The 15,576-nt window shown below is 46.7% G+C and overlaps 1 long non-coding RNA gene across 1 annotated transcript in view; it reads left to right on the forward strand.

The window, feature by feature from the left end:
* The window catches only part of LOC105603397 (uncharacterized), a 65,922-nt gene that overhangs the window by 34,154 nt on the left and 16,192 nt on the right, over positions 1–15,576 (forward strand). The window contains exons 7-8 of the long non-coding RNA XR_009597390.1: positions 236–4,136; positions 5,361–15,467. This is a non-coding gene — a long non-coding RNA (uncharacterized LOC105603397). The remainder of the gene's footprint in view (positions 1–235; positions 4,137–5,360; positions 15,468–15,576) is intronic.

Below are 15,576 nucleotides of genomic sequence, written 5' to 3' on the forward strand. Positions count from 1 at the left end.
CAGATAGCTGGGAGTGGGTCATCTGGGAGACCCTCATGAGAAACGAAACCAGAAGATGTTGTTTTTCTGACTTTAGATCCTTTGGGGCACACAGGAGGAGCATGGGCAACTGGCCCGGGACCCACGTACCACCAGAACCGAGCAGGAGAGGCCCCTGCTCAGCCTTGAAAATGCACTTGCCCTTGTCACGCACAGAAGCCCCAGACCTACTGTCCCTCCCCATTTGTTCTTTCAGCCGCTAGTCCACACAGTGAGCTGAGGGCCATGGTACCCAGCACGGCGCAAGGGCCTGTGGGGGACGTGCCCACAGCCTTCAGGTAAACTAGCTCTTTTGCCTACTCTTTCTGTCCTTTGTGTGTTGGATTGTCACAGTCATCTAACGCAGAATTTTGCAAAATGCAACCCACTATATTAAAAACATGCCTGCCCTTTAATCTAGCAATTCCAGTTTCAGGAATGTAGCTTTAGACTCAAGCATGTGGCTATAAGAAGGTTCAGACAATGTTCCTTTTTTAAATTTTTCGTTTGTTTGTTTTTAATAGCAGCAAAGGACTGGGAACAATAGGAGGGTGGTGACCAAACGACAGGTATACCACACAGAGGGGTGATATTTGGCTATTAAAATGATTTTGTAAAAGTGTATTTACGGAAGGCAGAGTCCAGTTATGTTATCAAGGGAAAGGAGCAGCTGTAAATTATACCAGGATCATACGGCCTGATCCTGTGTGTGTGTGTGTGTGTGTGTGTGTGTGTGCATACACGTGCACACACACACATCTCTCTCTGAGTAGCAATGTCTGCACATGACCTGGTGTCTGGTGTTTCATTGTCCTGACAAGAGCTGTGCAGGGCCCCCTGGGTCACCACTGGAGGAGTGAATCACCACCTCCAAGGGCCTAACGGGACCCTTTCGTCTTTCAGAAGGTGTGTGTTGGTGGGGGACTGGGAGTGGGCGGGGGTAGCTTATTTCCCCAAGATGCTTCCATCCAAGTGGAGGCCGTGCACCTGGTATGACAGCCCTGGACTCGCTCCATTCCTCCAGCCCCTATCCTTGTCACCCTCTTGGATTGTGAGTTTGGAAGGAGAAGAAGCTGGGCAGAAATCACCGAAACCCTCTTGGGTCTGCTCTCCCGTGCTGTAAATCTCGCGGAACAGGCCATCTGGTCCAGTTCTGCCACAGCGGGGTGAGTGAGATACCTAATTCTGGGATTCAGTGTTTGGAAGGACATGAAGCCAATACAGTCGTGTCTCTCCAGCTTCGGTCGCTCTGTGTCAGTGGCCTTCTGGTCCCCTCTGCCTTACTCTGTACCTTTCTTTATGACTCGGTTGGCTCAGGACTCAGGTGAGGCTGTGAGAAAGGGGATATGACTTCTGGCCCCCCTCAAACCCCTTAACATTCTGGGCCCTCTTTTTAAAATAAGCAACACTTCACTGTCAGGGAGTGAAAGCAAAGCAAAAGTCTCACGCCCTCCCTTTCTTTCTCTCTCCCTCTCTTTTCTTTCTTCTGCTTTACCTAAGCTTTTTGTAAATATATGCATATGGTTAAATTATGAAAGAAAATATCTTTGTGGGTCAATCCAAATGATTTGGTAGGAGTGCTACCTGAATCTTTAAGGCTCACTGAAGGTTTTCTGTCTACATAAGCCACTGATGCCTATAACAATATACTGAAGGATTTTCTTAAAGAGAATGGGAATTCAGGGATAAACAAATCAAATCCTAGAACAGCTGTGTAAATGTAAATATAGAAGACTTTTAGTGTATATGGCTCCATTTGACTAGCAGAAGGAACTTAAGGTTGATGATTGTGTACACAAGTCATCTTCTCTCAAAAATGGACAGAGAGCAGTTCTTTAGAACGGTTCTCAGGGGGAAATGAGAAGTTTTGAAAAGCAGTTTTGGATCAAAGGCACTTTCAATGTGCACTTATGAGTTAGTGCCCATCCAAACTTCTGTGGGTACCTACAATTCCAGCTTCTCCAAGCCAGGCAGCAGCTTTGTCCTAAGCTTATACTTAGGTTTGTCCAAGCGTCACAAAGCTTAATAATCTAATGCATTCCCTCTTCCTAAAGCCAAACAGTTATTTTTGGTGACTGTGTAGGAAATAGGTGCCTACAACCTGCTGGGCCCTGCCACCCATGGCATCACCCTATTGCAATTAATGACTATCACGAAGAACCTTCCGTTAATTCCTCACTTGAATTCGGCATCAAGACAAGCGAAAACTTTTCTTATGCTGTTATCAGCAGGCGAAAACTTATTTATATAAATCCTTCTTTGTCTCTTGTAACAGTCTTTATTTTAAAATCTGTTTTGTCTGATATAGAAGCCATTCATTCACTCCAGCTTTCTTTTGATTTCCATTTGCTTGGAATACCTCTCATCATCCCCTCACTTTCAGTCTGTATGTGTCCCTAGATCTGAAGCGGGTCTCTTATAGACAGCATGTCCATGGGTCTTGCTTTTTTTTCTATTCAGCCAGTCTGTATCTTTTGGTTGGAGCATTTAATCCATTGACATTTAGGATAATTATTGTGATGTCCGTTCTTATCGGCACATTTTGTTAATTGTTTTGGATTTGTTTTTGTAGGTGTTTTTTTCTCTCCCTCATCTTTTGTTCTCTTGTGATTTAATGACTCATTTTAGTGTTGTGTTTGGATCCCGTTTTCTTTTGTCTGCTATAGATATTTGTTTTTTTGCTACCATGAGGTTTTGATATGGCAGTCTATATCTAAACAAGAGTGTTTTAAATTGCTGACCTTTTCATTTCGAATGCATTTCCAACATCCTGCATTTGTGCTCGCCTCGTCTCACAACTGCCAGTTTTGGTATCATATTTGTGTGCAGGTCATTTTCTGCCCCTGCTGTATGCTTGCGTTTTCCTGGTGAACTTTTTCATTCATAATTTTCTTGTTTCTAGTTGCGGCCTTTTCTTTTGCACCTAGAGAATTTCCTTTACTTTTATTGTAAAGCTGGCCTAGTGGTCCTGAATTCTCTTGGTTTTGTGTGTCTGTAAAAGTTTTGATTTTTCCATCGAATCTGAATGAGAGCCTTGCTGCGTAGAGCATCCTTGGTTGTAGGTTATTCCCTTTCATCACTTTAAGTATATCATGCCACTCCCTTCTGGCCTGCAGAGTTGCTGCTGAAAAATCAGCTAACACATTATGGAAGTTTCCTTGTATATTGTTTGTTGCCTTTCCTTTGTTGCTTTTAATATTTTTTTCTTCCTCTTTAATTTTTATCAGCATGATTACTATGTGTCTTGGCGCGTTCCTCCTTGAGTTTATCCTGCCTGGGACTCTCTGCGCTTCCTGGACTTGGGTGACTGTTCCCTTTCCTGTGTTAGGGAAGTTTTCAGCTGTTGTCCCCTCACATATTTTCTCAGGTCCATTCTCTCCTCTCCTTCTGGGACCCCTCCATCTGGCTACTTACCATGTTAAAATCAACTTTGATACGTCTCCCTACCCCGGGGCCTCCCGCAGTCTTCCCCAGCTCTCCATTCTCTAAACGATGCCTCAGGGTGACCTTGGAATCACCTTCAACCTTTCTCCTCCATCTCATGTTTCAGTTCCATCTTCAAATATATCGAGACCCCATCTCACCTCACCACCTCTGATACCCTCCTGGTCCAAATAACTATCACCTCTATTGCGATAGCCTCGTCCCTGTCCCCTGCTCCTACCGTTTCCCACCTGCGTTTTAACCTCAAGGTTAACTCAGAGGGTGTGCCTCCAATGCCCCAGTAGTGACACTGCAGTCCCCAGTGGGGTGTGCCATCGGAGAGCAGCCTGATCCTCACCCCGGCTGTCAGGGCCCTGCCCTGTCAGGCTGTGTGGCCTCCCTGTCTCACCTCCTACTCCCCGTCTACACGGTCACTCTCTTCCAGCCACACCGACCTCCCTTCTGTTCCTAGGACGTGCCGGGCACGTTCCCACCCAGGGCTTTAGCATATGCCGTTCCCTCTGCTGGAACACCCTTCTGCGGGGTCTCCAGATGCTTAGTTCTTTGTCTCCTTCAAGTTGTTGCTTTCAAGCTCTCCATGATCACTCTCATTTAAAATTTCTGCCTGCCCAACACTCCCAGGTGGCGCTGGTGGTGAAGAATCCACCTGCCATTGCAGAAGACATGAGATGCGGGTTCGATCCCTGGGCCAGGAGGATCCCCTGGAGGAGGGCATGGCAGCCCACTCCAGTATTCTTGCCTGCAGAATCCCATGGACAGAGGAGCCTGGTCGGTTACAGTCCGTGAGGTCACAGAGAGTTGGACACAACTGAAGTGACTTATTACGCAACACTCCCCAAACCCTTTCCCCTGTGGTGATATTCTCATGTCTTTTATCTCCACATGCTGTACTACTTTTCTTATTTGTTTATTGTCTGTCTGCCCCAATTAGAACGTCAGCTGGACAAGGGCAGAGATGTTTGTTCTCTCACCGCTGTTTCCCCAGCACCTGGAAGAGTGTCTAGCACATCGTAAGCATTCAGTTGATATCTGTTGAATGAGTGAATGAATCTAAAAGGTGGATGACTGAGATAGGCTTTATTTGTGAGAAAAATAAAAGAAGTATGATTTACTATGCAGCAAAATGTTATGGAGAAGTTCACACCAACACACAGAAAAAAGAAATCAGGCTGCATTGACACTAGAGCACTATAGTGATTTTCTCTGAATGAGGGGCTGCAAATAAGTCTCTATCTTTCTCTCTTTCCCACTGTTGTGTTTAATAATCTACAATTATTGTTTTTGTAATGAAGTAAAAGTAGAAGAATAGTTTTTGGAAAAGTGGTGCTTGCTGTAAGTTATAAGATGCTCAGAGGCAAGGACTGTGTGCAGGTATGTGGGCATTTCTGTGTTCTTCAAATGGAGACTTTCTGTAGACTGAGATGCTCCACCTCTGGCAGGACGGCTGGTTCTGTACTCATCACGTGCTCTTTATACACAACAACTGTTGCCCCAGGGTGTTTGGACTAGTGCGTCACTCAGGCTGACGTTACCAAGAAAGGAAGACACACAATGACTCAGACAACCAGTGGCGGCCTTGCTTGGGTCGCTGGCTAGCATGGCCCCATGAGTAACCAATCATGAGTTTCACTGGGCTCTGTGGCTGACAAAGCATTTTCACACTCATCGTGTTACTTGATCTTTTTTTTTAATTAATTATTTTTGGCTGCACTGGGTCTTCGCTGCCCTGTGTGAGCCTTCTCTATTTGCGGCGTGCGTGCTCAGTCACTTCAGTCGTGTCCGACTCTTTGCTTCCGTGTGGACTGTAGCCCGCCAGGCTCCTCTGTCCATGGGATTCTCCAGGCAAGAATACTGGGGTGGGTTGCCATGCCCTCCTCCAGGGGATCTTCCTGGCCCAGGGATCAAACTCAGGTCTCCAGCATCTCCAGTGTCACAGGTGGACTCTTTACCGCTGAGCCACCAGGGAAGCAGGGGCTATTCTCCAGTTGTGGTGTGCACACTTCTCATTGTGGTGGCTTCTCTTTTTGTGGAGAAGGGGCATAGGTTCAGTAGTTTCAGCTTATAGGCTGTAGGGTGCACGGGCTTGAGTAGTTGTGGTGCATGAACTTAGCTGCCTTGCGGCATGTGGAATCTTCTTGGACCGGGGATAGAACCCTTGTCCCCTGCATTGCAAGGCAGATTCTTAACCACTCGATCACGAGGGAAGTCCATTACTTGCTCTTTGTAACAGCTTTGTATGTTATCTGTCATTTCCTTCCCCCAGGCAGCTTAGAGAGTTTAAGTATTTGTCCAAGATCTCATAGGTGGCTTCTCCCAAAAACAGCCTGGAAGTTACAGACAGGAGTTGGTCAGCAGACTTGTCTAAAAGGTGTAGCACTGGGGATGAGCTGATTACAGCCAAATCCTGGATGTGCTTAGAGGAAATGGAAGTGGAGAAGTACAGTAGGATTTGTTTTGGAAAGGAGATACAATGACTCTATTATCCTAGCAGCATGGGTGTGTTTCTTGGGTGTGGGGACTACCTTTGTTTGGAAAAAAAAAAAAAAAGACCTTAATACATGCCTGGGGTAAATGTGAGGTCTTTATATTGAAACCACTTTGCTGTGCAAAAAGAAAAAAAAAAAAACAAAATGTGGGAGGCATTTTTTAACCACTAGGAGAGTGTGGGAGAGTATAAAGGTGAAGTTGCTCAGTCGTGTCCGACTCTTTGCGACCCCATGGACTGTAACCTACTAGGCTGCTCCGTCCATGGGATTCTCCAGGCAAGAATACTGGAGTGGATTGCCATTTCCTTCTCCAAGGGATCTTCCCGTCCCAGGAATCGAACCTGGGTCTCCCGCGTTGGAGGCAGATGCTTTAACCTCTGAGCCACCAGGAAAGCCCAGAGTATAAAGGAGAGAGGAAGGAGCAGGGGAAAGGGCAACATGGAGAGAGGCGGCAGGGAGCGGGGAAGTGTCCATGTCCGGGGCCAGAGGCCATGTGAAGATCAGAGATGCTCTTCTGTTGGATTTTGAAGTTGTGCTGCTGTGATAGAAATCTGTTCTCCCTTATAGCCCTTTCACTCCTGTAATAGTTGACAAATTCTGCTCAGCTCACAGGTATTCTGTGTGAGAGAGAACCTTGATATCCTTGATGAGAGTTGTGGCATGAAACAGCACAGAGTAAGGACCGCACGCACAGGAGCAAACAGCAGGGCAGGGCAGGGCTGGGGAAGACAGAAGGAGCCACGGGCACGCCGGCCACTAAGGATGCGCAGCGATCGTGGGGGAGGCCCTCGGCTTCTGAAGGTCATGAATCTGATCACTCAAGCCGGCTTTACCCAGATCTCCACCAGGTGGGGAGAGGTAGCTAATAATCATAGTTACATCCAAAAAGAAAACACTAGGGTTGACGTTTAGTAAAAATTTATTTTCCCCTCTAATTAAGTTCCTTTGGTTGAGTCAAAAGGCAAGAATTAACAAGTGCAAAGAACAGCAGACTTGTTCCCTGCCCCGTTTCCTACCTTTCTTGGGAATAAGGCTTAATGGACACTTTTCTTTAATAGACAGTGTCACGGCGTTAGTCATTCAGAAGGTCTGTTTACCAGGGCGGATTTTCAGATTCCAGAGAACCTGAAGGATGCAGCACAGCTAAGTAACATTCGGGTTTATCCATCAGTCCCCTGTGAGTTTGTTCAACATGGGTCAGTTTCCCTATTTGTTCCCATAGATTGGTAACTGCTGGCACTGGACACAAGCTGGGATTTTCTGTTGTAAACCTTTTGCTCTGCCTAGGGCTGGGCTCAGGCGCAAGGTTACGCATAGCTCTGACCATATCAGAAGGAACACAAGGGCCATCCTTGTGGATGAAGCATTCCCATGAGGCAAGCCCAGAGACATCCTCCCCTATCCTTTCTCATTTCACCCTGTCCTCATCATCATTCCTCTCCAAGGAGTCTGCAAGAAGGGTCTGTGCCCAGGTCAGTCAGGATCTGTTTTCCAAGAGGTACCCTGGGACCACAGTGGGAACATGCAGTCACAGTCGTCCTCTGACGGCACCCTACAACGACTGTGATAAGAAGCCACTGTCTCCAAGTCTCATTCCCCATCCTGTAGGGCAGGAGCCTGAGGCATCTCAGCGTAGGGCTGCTTTGGAGAGGAAGACACCAGGCAAGCTGACCCGCCACTTTGGCCAGTGACACCTGCTTTGCTTCCACCATAATCAGCACATCGGAAGAGCAGCCTCAGGCAGGTGCCCAGAATTGGGGGGGAATTTCCCTCAAAGAGGAGCGCCCTCTGACCAGCCAATACCGTATCTCCCTTCACTCATCTTCAAAGCTGCCTTTCTCAGTGCAAATCCATGAGCTGGCAGGTGAGTTTGACCATCTGTCACTAGGGATTTTGATTCCCTTCCATCAGTCCCCCAAAGCCTTTATTCAGTTATTTCAATCTCAAAAAGCATTTGAATGTCCCTCCATGCCTTAATTCATTGGGCACTGAATTGCCTGATATTATGAGGCACATGGTGAAGCCGGTGGGCTGGGGACAGAGGAGAAGCCTGCACTGCCCACCAGAGGCTTTGGGGCTGCTAGAGGGCAGAGGACATTGAACAGGCCCGTGCGAGGAGACAGGAGAGGCTCTGATGGTTGTAGCCTGGGGTCTGTGTGTCTGAGGACAGGATGGCCTCCACTCCGTGTGCCCCTCTCCCCTCTGTCCCTTTCCTCTTCTCTGTCCCCATCTCCCTTCTTATTTCCTTTCCCCTTCCCCTCTGTCACCCAGGGACCACCTGTCCCCTTGCTCCAATCTTCCCTTCATTCACATGCAAAATTTTGTCCCTCCTCCAATTCTCTTTTCTTACCCCACCCCTATCTTTCCCACACATCAGCCAGTCTCTCCAGACCAGTGGAAATTCTCCCCAGTCAGGCAAGGAGGAAGCACATCCACCCCCCAAAACACAAGGAACAGAACCAGCGCGGAGAATCGGAATCACGTCAGACATCTCCCAGGGGAGAGAAAAAGGCCATAGATGATAACAAAAATGTTGCTCGCTGCCATGACAACCACAGCCATTCAGCCACAGCACCAAGGGTGTGGAGGCAACAAAATCAACTGCGTGTTTATTTCCCCAGCACAACCAGGCTCTCTAAAGCCGGAGGAGGCCAAGAAGATGCCTTCAGTCCTCTGCCCATCACCTGCCAGAGAACCAGGATACTTGGTGGCAGTTGGCCTACCTTTCCCCAAACAGCCATCTGTTGTGACATCACTGTCAGCTGAGCCTGACTCTTCACTTGTATCAGCCAGCTTCCAGAGTGTGCCATGTGCCCAGGTGAGGAGGCTCAACCCCAGGCTGGCGTGAGTGGCCCCCGTCTAGGGGCACAGGCAGAGCCATGGCCAGCATTGATGGGGTGGCTGCAGGACCCAGAAGGCTCAGTGCAAACTAGATTACGTCTGTGGACAGGAAGGTGGGAGGTGGAGCCCCACCTAACAAAACAGGAAGCAGCATCGTTATGAAGAATAAAAGCTAACAGTGAGAAACAGAGTAATCAATAGGGGCCCTGTCCCTGGCCTCCACCCACATCACACAACTGAAGATTTAAAGGGCCAGTTAAGAAAAGGCCGTGAAGGGATCACTTAGCATTTCGGTCCCAGTGAAAGTGTTAGTCGCTCAGTTGTGTCTGACTTGTTGCAATCCTATGGACTGTAGCCTGCCAGGCTCCTCTGCCCATGGGATCCTCCAGGCAAGAATACTGGAGTGGGTTGTCATTCCCTTCTCCAGGGGATCTTCCCGACCCAGGGGTGGAACCTGCATTGTGGGCAGATTCTTTACTGTATGAGCCACCAGGGAAGCCCCTTTCTGTTCCAAGTCTTTAATAAATACGGACAGAAATGTCCTTAAGCTGTATTGTGAGCTGGGCCAGCCAGAGAGTCAGAGGCAGACTGCTTCTCGGGGGAGTAGCCCTTTCCAGAGAAGCTGCCACCTGCTCTGAGGGCGTTGGCAGGTGGCAGCAGCACCCAAGGGCCCTGGGCCTCTGATCTCCAGTTGCTTCTGCACTGTTAGGAGGACAGAGGAGGCTGAAGCCACCTGGGCACTCTCCCCATACTCTATTCCTCTCCATTACCCTAGGGATCATGTGGCTTTCAAGGGTCTCTGCACTGAAATAATATTGCCAAGTGCCAGACATCTCAAATTGTGTGAGATATTAGTGGAAGTATAACAATATTGCCTGCCATCAGGAAACTCCTTTAAGAGAAGGCATGTGTGCTGGACATTGGGGAAGGTGGAACGAGGTGGCGGAGATGGGTTGCACCGCTGCTGCCTGTCCTATTAAATATGTCATGGGTTCAGAGCCACATGGGCGTTTGTGAATCCCATTCCTCTATTGGCTAAATGGAGCTCGATTTGTGTGTGGATCAAAGAAAAGCTACTTATCCCTACTGGATATCTCCTTCTAATTCACCAGCACTGTTCAGTAGGGAAAGGTGAAACAAAGGCTGAATTCATTCACAGACAGGAGCTTCAGAACCCAAACATCAAGGAGATAGCTCAAAACTTCAAAAAACAGCTCTGACCTAAGTTTTCCAACATTTTATATTTTCAAAAATCATAGGAAAACGATGAACTATCCAAAAAGAACAAATTTCACTTCAATTTTCGTTTAAATGCCTCAAAGCAAAAAAAAAAAAAAAAAAAAAAAAAATCCAGAGTTCTGTCTCTTTTCCCACTGCTGGCAGCTAGGCTGGGAGCCCCTTGTTTTCTCATCTTTTCCCACCTTGTGGTGAAGGTCTGCCTTTCAAACAGGTGAGGGCAGAGACTAATCAATATGATAGCTGCTCAGTGCTTCAGCATAAGAGAAGGTGAACGTTTATATCCAAACATCTTAAATTTACCACACCACCACATGGGTCCACAAACAAACAAAACAAAAGTTGGCTTTAAAACAAATGCCATTGGAAAACAGTCTCTTTAAAATTTATACATACACCTACCATATGTTCTATCCCTAGGTACTTATCCAAGAAAAAAGAAAACACATGTCCATGAAAAGACTTACATGAATGTTCATAACAGCTTTATGTGTGATAGCCACAATTGGAACAATCCAAATGCCCATCAGTAATGAATAAATGAATGTGGTATAAATGAACAGCCAAACAGATTGTGGTATATCCATACATCGGAATATTACTTGGCAATGAACGAGAAACTAGTGATATTAACAACAAGATGCATGAGTCAAAATAATTATGCTGATTGAATGAAGCCAGACAAAAAGGAATTTATATAAAACTTTAGAAAATGAAAACTAATCTGTTATAAGGAAAAGCAGATCAGTGGTTGCCTGGGAGGAAAGGTCTGGGGAACCAGAAGGACAGATTGTGAAACAGGTGATGGATATGTTTGTTGTCTTCAATGTGGCAATGGTTTCATGTGTCAAGACTTGCCCATTTTACACTTTAAATGTATGCAATTTATTGTACCAATTATGCTTCAGTAAAGCCACTTAAAAAGATAAAGAAAACATATGCCATATCAGTCACAGGGATTAGGTATATATCCTTGCCTTAAATAACTAGAAAACCAGAAAAAGTATATGAAATAACCACATACAACATTGGACGACAGTCAAGGCAAGACTGTGGAGGGAAACTAGCAAGGTGCCTCCTGCAATGGCCCCAGCTCATTGTCTAGAGAGAACTCAAATGAAGCTGATGGGCTTGTGGACTTGAGACAGAGTTCAGAGTTTCTGGAGACCAAGAACGTTCACACTTTCAGGGCAGTGTGCCAGAGAGAAGGGAGTTCTACACACGGAGAAAAACCCCATTGTCTGGTTAGAAACCTTGTCTTTGATCTCTGATCATTGACTGCCTGTGGAAAAATTCCTTGAGGCAAGAAAAAGAACCATCTAAAAGGAGCAGATGGATCAATTTCTGGAGTTTTTACAGGGCTGCAAATCATTGGCATTCTCACCAGCCAAAGTGCAGACCCTGTATCACATGGGTTGTGTCCTCAGAAGGGTATTCCCTTAATCACAGTGCTAAATTAGTCCTCGACTAAATGTTGTTCTGGACAAAGTTGAAACGCAAGCCCTGAAAAGATTAAACTGTTTCCAAGTAACTGTGAGCCAGAGCAAAGTCCAACACTCTCTCCAGGAATCAAACAAAATCTGATACCTAATACTGTAAAATGTCCATTACTTAGCATCCAATAGAAAATCACCGGGCGTGCCAAACAGCAGGAAAATATGACTTGTAACTGGGACGAAAAAAAAATAGAAATATGCCCAGAAATGGCAGAGATGATGAAACTGGCAGGCAAAGACGTTAAAATCGCTATGATAAATCTTATAAATATATTCTAGGATGTTAAAGGAAACCATGAACTCAATTATGAGAGAAATAGAAGACATAAAAGAAAACTCAAGTGGAACATCTGGAGGTGGAAAACACAATAGCTGAAAAACAAATTGTGAACAAAAATCATCGTCTCATTGTTAGTGGAATTCACTTTGAGCCTGTCAAGTGATCACTGAATCATCTCTTCCTTGGAGACGCTTCCTTGGCTGGGACAAACTTAGTATTCTGTGTTCTCACAGTGCTTCAACCTCTTCTTCAAGTACTTGCCATGGTGGTATTATTTCCGTTATCCATGAGACTACGCATTGCATGTCTATAAGGTCCATGAGAGCAGGGGCATGTTTTTGCTTACCTCTATGCCATTGCCTGGCCTCAAGAAAAGCACTCAGTAAATATATTTTGAATGAATGAATGAACTGCTGTCATCGGCTTTGCAGTGGGTTCATCCAGCAGCTCTTATCTGACTGTTCATCAGCACAGTGACCCTGATTGACCACGAGCTACGATTCTCACATGGCTCCAAGGAATGTGCTGCCTGCAGGCATGGTTTAGTATGAACAGATGATTCACTGAGTGACCTGCAGTGAGTTGCTTAATGTCTCTGACCTTTGGTGTCCTCAGCTATTAAATGAGGTTGTTGAAATGGATGGTCTCTAAGAACCCCCAGCTCTGATGTTCCAGGACGCAGTTATGATCCAGTCTCCAAAAACGCTCCTCCTCCCTACAGGGTCCTCAACCTCTTGCCCCTATGCCCTTGAATGTGCTCTCTCTGCCTTGAATCATGGCTTCTGTGTAACCACCATGCAGAGAGTAGTGTGTGATTTCTGAAGCTGAGTTATGAAAGGCACTGTGGCCTCTGCTTTGGCCTCTTGGATCTCCAGCCACCACGTCAGAAGAACACTCAATCAGCCCTTGGGGAGAGGTCCTCATGGCGAGGAGCTAAGGCCTCCCGCCAATGGCCAGGTGAACAAAGCATCCCGGGGGCCAGACCCTCCGGCTCCAATCAGACGCTCACTTGACTGCAGCTCAGGCTACAGCTGACCTTCACTTAATGGGAGATCAGAGCTGGAGCCACCCAGCCAGACTACTCTTGAATTCCTGACCCACAGGACCTGTCAGCCAGTCAGTTCAGTTCAGTTGCTCAGTCATGTCCAACTCTTTGCGACCCCATGGACTGCAGCACCCCAGGCTTCCCTGCCCATCACCAACTCCCAGAGCTTACTCAAACTCGTGTGCATTGAGTCAGTGAGAGGTACTAATTGTTGATGCTGGTTTTTTTTTTTTTTTTTTTTGAGGGGATAAATATTTGCTATTTATTTATCTGACTGAAGACTTATCTTTGATATGTAACTTGTGGCCATAAATTGATAAAGATACCAACAATACACCAGGAAAAATGGGCAAAAGATTTGACCAAGCACTTCCCAAAAAAAGATAACCACCCTGGAGCAGCAAATGGCAACCCACTCCAGTATTCTTGCCTGGGAAATCCCATGGACAGAGGATCCTGGGAGACTACAGTCCCTGGAGTCACAAAGAGTCAGACACGACTTAGTGACTAACCAACAGCAACATGGACTTGTCAGTTTCTGTTATGTAAGTACTGTAAGAAGCTAAATAATTCAAAGCATTATTTGTGATTTTAAAAAAAGATAACCAAATGGGAATAAGTATATGAAATGGTGCCCCAACTTCACCACCCATGAGCCAAAGGCAAGGCAAAACCACAATGGCTAAAATCAAAACCCTGACAACGTGTAGTGTTTTAAACCACTAAGGTTTGGGGTAATTTATCATGCAGCAGTAGGGAGCTAGTATACTGGTAATGGAAGCTGTCTCTCCTTCAGTCTTTCATGACTCCTGCTGTGGAGAAAAACGCTGACTCAGTCTCCAAAACAGACATCTTTCTCAATTTGGAGACCAAGCTGGGGGCTTGGAATCTTGATCAAAATCTCCAGGAATACACAAGCCCCTCTTTCCTTCGTTGGCCCCAGCAGGTCTGACATCACCCCGTCTCTACTACATTCTCCCCACTCTTTTCCTTCTTTTTTTTTTTTCACCAGCAATTTTGCACTCAGTTTCAACTGTTTCACTCCCATTCTGCTTCTGATTTTCTAGGTGGCCTTCGGATACAGGTCCTGCTCTCCTGAATGACTTTTCCAACTTCCATAATCCTTTGAATATCCTCAGAGTCCCTGTGGGCACACGGCAGGTGTTGAACAAGTATTATTTACTACCTTGGTATAGGTCCTCTGGAAAGCTGACCCTGAGCAAGGATTAAGGTTCTAATGATTCGGCTAGAAGGTCCAAGTCTAGGGGGATGGAGGTGAGGGAAACAAACGGGACAAAAAGCGGTGCAATGCCATCTGGCACGTTCCTGTGGGGGTTTTGTTTCACTGTGAGTACCCCCTGAGCTTCTAGGGGACGCCAGGTTTATGCATCCCAGAGCTTGTCCAGAAAGGCTGCAAGAAGGAGTCATGCTCCAGGGTCGTTTATGGAAGGAGTCATGCTCCTGGTCGAGAATGGAAGGTAGAGGAATGTATCTGCCCTGCTTCTGCTTCTACCTCCCAGGTTGACATTCACCCCCAAGGGGAGTTAGCTCCCTAGCATTCTCCAGCCCCTGATGACCTCCCAGGAAGCCAGACTCCATGCCTTTGGTGAGGAATTTAATCTGGGTATCCAGGGGCAAGTGGGACATCAGGTGAGAGGGGGAACAGTCACTGAGGCACCTGTGAGGATGCACAGGACGTGTGTAGCATACAGGTGCCTTCTTGGCCCCGTTTCTGGTTCCTTAGATACTAGCTTGTCGGCACTGCTGTAGGAAGGCCTGGCTTCATGTTCTGACTGCATCGGTTCCTCCAGTGTGTGATGTGGGTGGAGATAGAGTGAGGCTGCGTATTAATGGGAGCTGACCCTTGCAGGCTTCAAGACAGATGGACACACTCAAATCCTGGTGCTCTAAAATGCAGGGCTTTGTGAAGCCAGCTGGAGGGAAGATCTTGTCCCTCAGCCGAGTGGGGTCTCTCAAACAGTAACACCCAGTGGCTTAGAAAATGCAGTTTAATGGAGCAGAACTGGAGTTTTTGAGCAGTCACTGGGCTGTTTTAGACAAAATTCAAAGGCCCTGAGGCACTTTTTTTTTTTTTTTTGCTAGAAAGACAGGTGTTTCCTCCCAAGAGTTCTTTAGACTTCTTAGAAGAAACCCCAGGAAATGGGTTGCAAGCAGTAGGTGGAGGCCTCCATGATCCCTCAGAATCCCAGTGTGCTAAGAGGGCAGTCCAGCTCTCATTAACAGATGAGGATGGATGGTTGGGTGGGTAATGGATGGATGGATGGGTGGGTCGGTGGGGTGGTGGATGAACTGATGAGGTTACTGTTCAGTTTTGTAAAAACCCGAGGTGTTGTCCAGGCATCTAACACCCTTAAATGCCCATTTCCTAGAGGCAATCAAGGAAGTCATAGCTGTGTGTTTTTACCTTCTGAGTCTCTCCAACATGCATTTTTCCTGTCCCTGACACAGCCACCCTCTCCGATCCCCTAGCCTTCTGGCTTGTTATCAACTCCATGCTGTCTCTTTGCATTAGAGTGACAAGAAGCAGCACAGAGCCGCCAACAGGAGTCTGGAGCTGTAATTTGCACTGACATTCACTGGTGTTATCCACTTAGTGCCTGGTAAGCCAAATAGGAGATTTGTCTGATTTTGATCCCAGGAAGAGAAATGACAGCCCTGCCCTGCTCCTGCCTCTCAAAGCCAAGCGCCGGGCCAGTCCTCAGCCTGAGT

This window comes from Ovis aries, chromosome 19 (genome assembly GCF_016772045.2).
Source record: "Ovis aries strain OAR_USU_Benz2616 breed Rambouillet chromosome 19, ARS-UI_Ramb_v3.0, whole genome shotgun sequence".
NCBI classification, from domain to species: domain Eukaryota; kingdom Metazoa; phylum Chordata; class Mammalia; order Artiodactyla; family Bovidae; genus Ovis; species Ovis aries.